At 51.7% G+C, this 7928-nt stretch overlaps 1 protein-coding gene across 2 annotated transcripts in view; it reads left to right on the plus strand.

Annotated features, from left to right (window-relative positions):
- The window catches only part of SNX19 (sorting nexin 19), a 132654-nt gene extending 125898 nt beyond the window's left edge, over positions 1-6756 (plus strand). The window contains exons 15-17 of one of the 2 annotated variants that reach the window (XR_005107786.1): positions 251-410; positions 1702-1836; positions 2477-6756. The gene's annotated coding sequence lies outside the window, so the exon portion shown is untranslated. The remainder of the gene's footprint in view (positions 1-250; positions 411-1701; positions 1837-2476) is intronic. The other variant, XR_005107784.1, reaches the window with a different exon arrangement.
- Positions 6757-7928: the final 1172 nt, after the last annotated feature.

Genomic DNA, 7928 nt, shown 5'->3' on the forward strand with positions numbered 1-7928 from the left:
CCAAAGCATTTATGAGCAACTTAAAAAGGGGAAGGCAGTGAGAAGGAACTGAAAGCCAGATGTAACTACAGCTTTAGATGGCTTTTAGTTTCAAATTTTGTAGGGGCTCTGACTGGGAACCGTCGGATTTCAGCCCATGGTCTGTAAGCGGGTATTGAGGCAACCATGAACTTTTGATCGCTTATTTCCTGGTCTTCTGCCCATCTCCAAAAGGGAGTGTCTGACCATCTCATTAAACCCTTGCTTTTAGATGCTCATATGAGGAAGGGAGCAGCCAGAATAAGCAGAAATGCTGTGAAATCCTGCACTCAGGAGCTGCGAAACACCCCAAGCAGCGCAGAGACCCGCTCCTCTTGAAGGCACATCCTGGGGGCTTGGCTCCAGAGATAGAAATTATTCAAAATAAACAGGTAAGCAATGCCTCACGTGTTATACTTCAATACAGACTATACTCTGGCATGAACTGACCTGCAAACACAAGCAAACCTTTGCTTTGCTAAGGAGGGGAAGATCAAGATAGCTGTGGGTGGGGGAGGAAAGGCGCAGATCTCACAGTGGGAGCAAGTGGCTTTTGAGGAGGAGGGCAAAGCAGAAATCCACCCACTAGTAACTGTAGTGAGGTTCTGCAACACAAGCAGGCTGTCAGGTGCTCCTCTGCGGAGGGCATCCTTGGGTAAACCTCTGTTAACCAGGATGGGGCTACGGGATGAAGCTCAGAGATGCTCAAGGCACGGGATTTCCCCTTTGCAAATGAGATCTTCTGGTACTGGTATCATTGGGGGGGTGGGGGGGAGAAGTCCCTCTGGCTGCTAGAAAAATCAGCAACAAAGCTATAATGAATCTAGAAAAACGAGCCTAAACTGGGGTAGAGGCTTGCACAGCTTCCCTGTGAAGCGATATGGGATAATTAGGATACAGCAAGACGTCAGCACCTACTTGACTTAGCATCCTCTGCTGTCCTTCTCCTCTGCTTTGAAGAAGGATGTGACAGTGTCCCTGACTAACGTGGGGGTGTTAGCGCGCAAGCTGGGGGAGAGCAGCCCCCCCCCTCTCTCCCCTCCCCTGTACCCCAAGCAGCATCAGGGCCTGGTGCTCTCCAGTGCATTTAACTTTGCTCTGTGTTTTGCCAGACTATTATTAAGAAATAGGGCTCTGCCTTTTTATCATTCCTCTGAGCGTCTGTCTGATGTCATTCTGTCTGGCAACCGAGCGATCAAAAGAAGCTCCCCTGGGAGAAATTTCTCAAACAAACAGCCAGCAAGAAAAAAATAATACCCCATTAAATATAATAAAATGCAAACCCCACAGCGTCTCCCTGATAAATGAAAAGGCATCGTAACGCAGACTCTGAGCACAGAAACTTGCCTCCTACCATTCGCCCAGAGCAGGGATGCAGCGTGCCCTGCGCTTACCTGGCTGCTTACCCTTAACTGAAGCGGTTTCAGAGTCTGAGATCACGAGGCTGGGGTCTGGGATCTCACAACACACACAATTCGGCCAGCAACACCTGCTCCCATCGCTCGAGCCTTCCTGTGTCACACCAGCACACTGGGACCTGCAGCCCAAGCAGGTTTAGCTCTTATGTTTTTAAGCACATTGGTTTGGGGTTGGTTTGGGGTTTTTTTGCCCTTGTATTAAGGCATATGTACGCCTGCAAAGCAAATTCTGGCTCTGCTCCTCCATATTCATTATGTCTTGCAGGTTGCAGGGGTAGCAACCACCCCGTTGCCCACCCCTGCGAGCCCCTGGGATGTACGTAGGCTTCTAGTTTTGGCAGCTGTGATTTCGATCTGCGCGGCGCTGGCAGGGTCCTAAGAGAGCTGCTCACCGAGCTGGGTAAGAGCGAGGGAAGTTAATGCAACCTGATGCAAAGCTTCGTGTGTCCCCCCCCAGGCTGGGGCAGGAGTCCCCTAAATGCCAAAACACTTCACAGCCACGTTTTTGTAAGGAAAACGACCAAACAGTGACTTGACTCTGGATTTAGAAAACAAAGATAGGAGGAATGGGTTTTTATCTGTCAGAGCAGAACGTTTGAAGAGGGGCTGTCGTGGAAGGGAGCGTACGCGCTGATGAAAAGCCGCCCATTTGAGCTGGATCCCAGCTGAATTATCTTGGATCCATCACTCACACATCTGTAGCTGTGATCCTCCTTTCCAAGCTGCTTCTCCTCAGAGCACTTTGCCGAGGTCATTCCTTTTTGCAAGCCTCGTTCCCTCTTGCCTTGCAAATCTCTCTGCCATTTTCTTCCCTCCTGCTGGGAGGTTTCGGGGCTGTCGGTGGAGCCCCTCTCCTTTTCCCCGACGAAACTGCATGCTCTCCGCTTGGCTTTGCTGGGAAACTTCCCACGAGTAGCCGTGAAAAACGGGTCCGTTTTCCTTGTCAGAGCCCTGAGTGGCCCTTGCTGACAGCCCGAGGCTGGGGGGAGCATCCCACAGCCCCAGAATGAGGCGTCGGTGGTTTCTTTGTGGTTTTGCAGGGTCGCTGCCGCAAGGCTGAGCTGAAATCCAGCACGGAAGCTTCCCAGGGAGCAGCTCCAGAAAATCTGGGAGAGGGCGTCGAGAAGCACCTGCGGCTCAACAAGCGTCGGTGAAATACAGCGGGATGGTACCTGCAGCATCCCTGCTGCCTGCGGGAGCTCAGCCCTGGACCAGGGCTGTCCTGCTGGGGCTGGGGTCTCCTGGCTTAGGGTAATGCCAGGGGTTGCAGCAATCTCAGGGCACGCACCCACCTTTTCCAGGGTGCAAAGACCTTGGGAAATTCCGGGGAAATTTCTCTTTTTTTCCTGCTGCTCGAGGTCAGTTTCCTTCCTTGCAGATTGCAGGCTCCCAGGCAATAAACCCAGCAACGTACCACCTAGGACAGACTGTCCCTCCAGATCTTTCAGCCATTTCACCGGGGGGGGTCATCGCTTCGCACCTTCCCACAGCAGCACTGCAGGTCCCCCGCCCCCAGCTCTTTCTTTTGCAGTGAGAGGGGAAACTGAGGCAGAGGCCTGAGCTTTCCTTTTGAATAAGGAGACCTTCTCCAGGCCCCTGCATGATCTGAAGGGATGGGGCAAATACCCTCACGTGCCAGACAGGGATTTCGCCGCACTGACGTGGCCAGGCTCAGGGCAGAAGGGAGCCTGGTTTCAACCAGAGCGATGATGAGATAAATTTAGTTCCATCTAAACCAGTCCATGCTTATACATTCACTGTGGAAACAGAGGCGTGCGGATAAATGACAGTTTTGGCACACTTCTGCTCCGCTTCTTGTCACTGCCTCAGTTTCCTCTCAAATAGAGATATTTCTCCGTCATCTTCTCCGCTGTGGGATCCTACACAAATCTCCATTTCCAGCCCTCAGAGGTGGGACCCTCACCCCCAAACCCCTCAGGCAAACCCTTTTGGGTCCATCCGAAAGGGGCTGGTATCTCTCACACTTGGCTGGGGGAGCTGCAAGGTTTTTCAATCATCTGCTAATGATAGGAAAGCAACTTTTATTCCCTCTCTCCCCCGGACTTGGCAGGAAAGGTGGAATGTGGATCGCGAGAGGTGCAGCCACCTTTCAGGCCAACAGCTGCTTTGGGGGATGGGTTGGATAAATGTGCAGGATTTCCAATCAGCCCTACACATCCCGGCCAGAAGACTTCACCGGAGCACGGGCGCAGGGGGATGGCTGACTCTGATAACGCCGCGTTCATCTCGGGTGATCCCGGCTCGCGAACCCACCGCAAAGGCACCGCTTGGCAGCTGGAGACGGCCAAGAGAAAACCAGGTCAGCTTGCTTTGGAAAGAGCAGAGGGATCTCCTCCAAGACATCTTTTGCTGCTTTTTTGGATGCTAGGGCTGTCCCTACGGGAGGAACCAACCCTGCTTCGAAGCGCTTGCGTGCAAGGTGAGACTGGGGGATGTTTTTTCCCCCCTGCCTCGTGAAGGGGGAGCAGAGGTACGGCAGGGCGATGCAGCAGGCTCAGGAATGCAATTTTCCGGGGCTTTCCCATCCACCTGTTGCTGTTACCCGCTTGGCCGGCCACCTGCTTTCCATGGTGGCCATGAGATGCCTGGGCGGTGGAGGGGCCACCCCAGAGCATTCCTGGGAAGGAGATGGCACCCAGGGAAGGAAGATTCCCAGCCGTCCGCTCGCCATGGGCAGGCTGGAGAAGAGCCACATCTCTGGACAGACGGACGGACTCTGCTCCCCGCCTGACAGCACAGGACCATCTCCAGATGGCTTCCCAGCCACAAGCCGTGTCACCATCGCACCACCGTCGCCGTGTGGGACGAGGTGTTACTGCTTAGTGGGCAGACAACCTCACGCATCAAGAGATCTTGTGGGAAGCTTGGATTTCTTCTTCTTCATCTCTCCTCTGCCTTTCCCTCCAGCCGCCCCCTCCCCGCTTCCCACCCGCCCGCCTGCCCCATTTCCTATGCAGTGGGAAAGGAAACAGCCCCGAGGAAACAGGCTGGTCTGAATTTCCATCTGGGCACAGTGTAACACAGCCCCAGGAACGGCCAGGCACGCTATGATCTCCCACCCTCCAAAATCAAAGCAAGGCAAAAGCTGCCTCTCCTTTTTCCCTGTTGCCAAAAGCTAGAAATCCCATCAAGATCCAAAGCGTATCATTCCAGTGGGAGATTTATACTGGGGGAAGGAGCAGAATTGGTTATTTGATGATTGGGTTGGGCTTTTTTTTTTTTTGTTTAAAGTCCTTAATATCTCCCTTCCCTCTTTCACTGCATAGCACAAATCCCCTTTCCAACACATGCACGAGAGCAGAGCTGAACCGTTCACACAGAAAACAGGTGATAAATCACAGGGCAATTGATTCAAACCATTCCAGGGAATGGGAAACACATGGACAGCCTTTCTAATTAACTGTTTGATATGGCTGCGGTGAGTTTGGGTGTAGTTTCCAATGTTTTGCATTTGGCTTGTCTCAGCCCTCTCCATGGTAACTGCAGTTTACCGGAAAGTGAGAAAATCCTGCATTCAAGAGAGCTAAAGTGACTTGGTAGAGTTCAGCTCAACCACAATAAAAAAGAAAAAGAAAAGAAAAAAAAAAAAAAGAAAAAAAGAAAGAAAGTAAATACAGTGTTTTTCTCTGCGGGAACGTTCCCTTCTCTTTCTCTTTCCAGCTGGACAAACAAAATAAAATAAAAGGTCCTCTTTATCTGGAAATCTCTGCTTTCTGGTGGGTTACAGAGCGTTCGGACCTGTTGCCCTCCGAGGCACACGCTGAGATTTGCAGCAAGGGCTGGAGGAGCAGGGGAAGGAGCCTGTTCCTCTTTTCGTGTCCCTCTGCCAGTGCTCCCAGCCCACCGAGGTACCCAAACAGCCCGTCCATCACCTCCTCCCAGCCAAAATGCCCACCAAAACACCCAAGAAGTGTCAGGCTGCGGGTGTGCCGAGACCCCGTTCCACCCACGCTGCTCAGCACATCGATCTGTCTGTGCATCTCGTGCAAGACCCATCTACGGGGTTTCTCTTTATTTGCAGGGTGGCGTTTTGCACCCAGATGTCATCCTCTGGGTCTGGGGTGGCAGAGCGCTAGCCCCAGCAGGGCGCAGGGGGCTCAGGGCATGCATGGCACGTGTTTGGTCCTGAGTTGTGCTGTTAAAGTAACCGAGCCTTTCAATTCGTAGTTTGGTTTTTTACAATTGTAGAATTTACAGCAATTCTTCAACTCCAGAAGCTCTGTTAAGGACATCAAACGCTCCGAGAGGTGGCTGCGTGTTTTGGAAGTGGAGCAAGCCCAGCTTTGCAGGAGGTGCAGAGACGTCAAACCTGCGTGCTTCTCCCATGGGAGATGGGAGCTGAGCAGGTACCCATGGGATAAACCCCGGGAGGCATCTGGCCACCTGGAAGCGGAGCGGCGTTGGTGACCCCCCCAGCAGCAACATCAGGAGGGAGCTGAGCTGGAGGAGTTAAAGGTGACGCAGGGCATGAGGGCTGGGTGCTGCGGTAGCTGCCAGAAGAGGTTTGCAAACAAAAGGAGGATGGGGAAGGGTGGGCTGGGGGTGACGGAGATCTGCCAGGGCCACCTGGGTCACTCTGGAAGGGGTTCACAAAATGCCCTGGGGACACTCACCCCAAATGGCTCCAAGCCCCCCATGTCCTGCCGGCATCTCCAGAGTAGCCAGCACATTAAAATGTAATTTTAAAAGGAATAAAGGTTTAATCCATCTGTGTTTGAAAACAGTCTTTTCCCGTATCCTGCTTTTGGCACGTCCTCCCAGCTGGGACATTGCACCTCGCTCCGTAACGCGGGCACAGCTGCTGCAGCCGGGGAGGCGACTGCGACGCAGGCACTGAGCAGCAAACGAGCTTGGGATGTTAATATTTTATTTTTTATTGGCTTTTTTTTTTCCTCTCCCCCCACCACCCCCCCTGCTCTTACCTTTTCTGCACCACGACTCCCTGGGGCCCCGATGGAACATCTGGCCAAACCACTTATGGTTCCATTTATTGGCAGATAATTTATTTGCAGATCAGCAGGGAAAAGTGACCCGACCATTTACCGGAGGTATATTGGTTGACCCTTTGGTGATGCTTGCTTGAACATAGGTTCGTTAGGTGTTTGGAGCCTGATCCAGACCCAAGGAAGTCAAACACAGATCTCCCCTCTAAGATCCAGGGCTGTTAGATCTTGATCCAAAAACACTGGGGGAATTAGTCAAATAAATGCTCTGTGAATATTATTACATATTATTCATTCTCTGGGAATATTTTAAAGTATTATTCACTTCTTGTGCATAATATTAAAGCAGCTCCCACTCAAAGAAGGAAATTAAATTGTAAAAACCAGTGTTTCTCTCTGTCCTTTTATCTTTTACGCTCTTTTTTTCCCCCCACCATCACTTTCTTCCAGCCTTTATTTTCGGCAGAAGCGCCCCAGATCCCAGCACACTGGCAGTGTGATCCAGGGACGATCTTCTGGATCCGTGCTTTCCCAGCACCTCTCGCTGCAGGGGCTTGCCTGTCATCCTCCCTACTGCTTATTTGTGTTGTAGCTGTAAGCTCAACTCATTGCATCTGAAAGGTGTCAACAGGCTAATACTCCCTTGTCAGCAGACTCTTCAAAGCTCTCTTAAGCCCTTCCAATGGCCGTGGATCCTATTCAAATTCTGTTCCCCACGTTTAGCTAAAATTATCCAGCTTTCAAAAATATATTTGATTTTTTTTTTTTTTTCCCTTGCACAATCAAAAGCGTGGGCTTGTTTTTCTTTTGAATCAAAATGCAGAGGCATTTTCCAAGGAGGCATTTTGGAAAAAATAATGAAAATTTCGCAAATTTTGCAGCCAAAAGCAATTGACCCTTTTCCCCAGGGAGGAGTTTCATTTACTTCTGGCATTGCCACGCATACCGGTGGTCAACCCCATCGTACACGTGGCTAATCACAGCGTATAAAATGAAACAGGATTCTTTGCATGGGCTTTTGGGAACAACAGCCAGAGCCTGCGTACAGGGAATGCTTCACAGCTGGGCACGGCAGTGCAGAAACCCCTTCCCATATGCAGGGCACGAGGCAGTGCCACAAATCCTGCCAGTTTTCCAGCACCCGTGGACCAGCAGGACCCGGGAGCCGGCAGCTGATCCCATCTTGATGGCTGAGAAACTTCCCAGTGCTTCCAAAACACTCTGAAAAACGCAATTTCCCCTGTTCCTGGATAGCACCTGGGGACCGACCTTTATTTTTACAGACTCAGCCTGTGCGCCAGCCTCCGTGCACGTTTTTAGCAGCTTTGTCTAACTGTTAACACCCTGCCCGCCTCTCAGTCACCACCCCGGTGGGAAAGAGTCCCCAGCGATGGTCGGAGCAGCATCCTTTGCTGAATCAGTGATGGAAATGCTTTTTCTTAACGTGCCCCACACAGACGGGACCGTGGAGAGACGCCTCTCCTCCCAGGGCTGTTTGAGGTCCGTTAAAGCCCTGCAGAAACGCAGG

The sequence above is a fragment of the Falco rusticolus genome, chromosome 16, assembly GCF_015220075.1.
Source record: "Falco rusticolus isolate bFalRus1 chromosome 16, bFalRus1.pri, whole genome shotgun sequence".
In the NCBI taxonomy this organism is placed as follows: domain Eukaryota; kingdom Metazoa; phylum Chordata; class Aves; order Falconiformes; family Falconidae; genus Falco; species Falco rusticolus.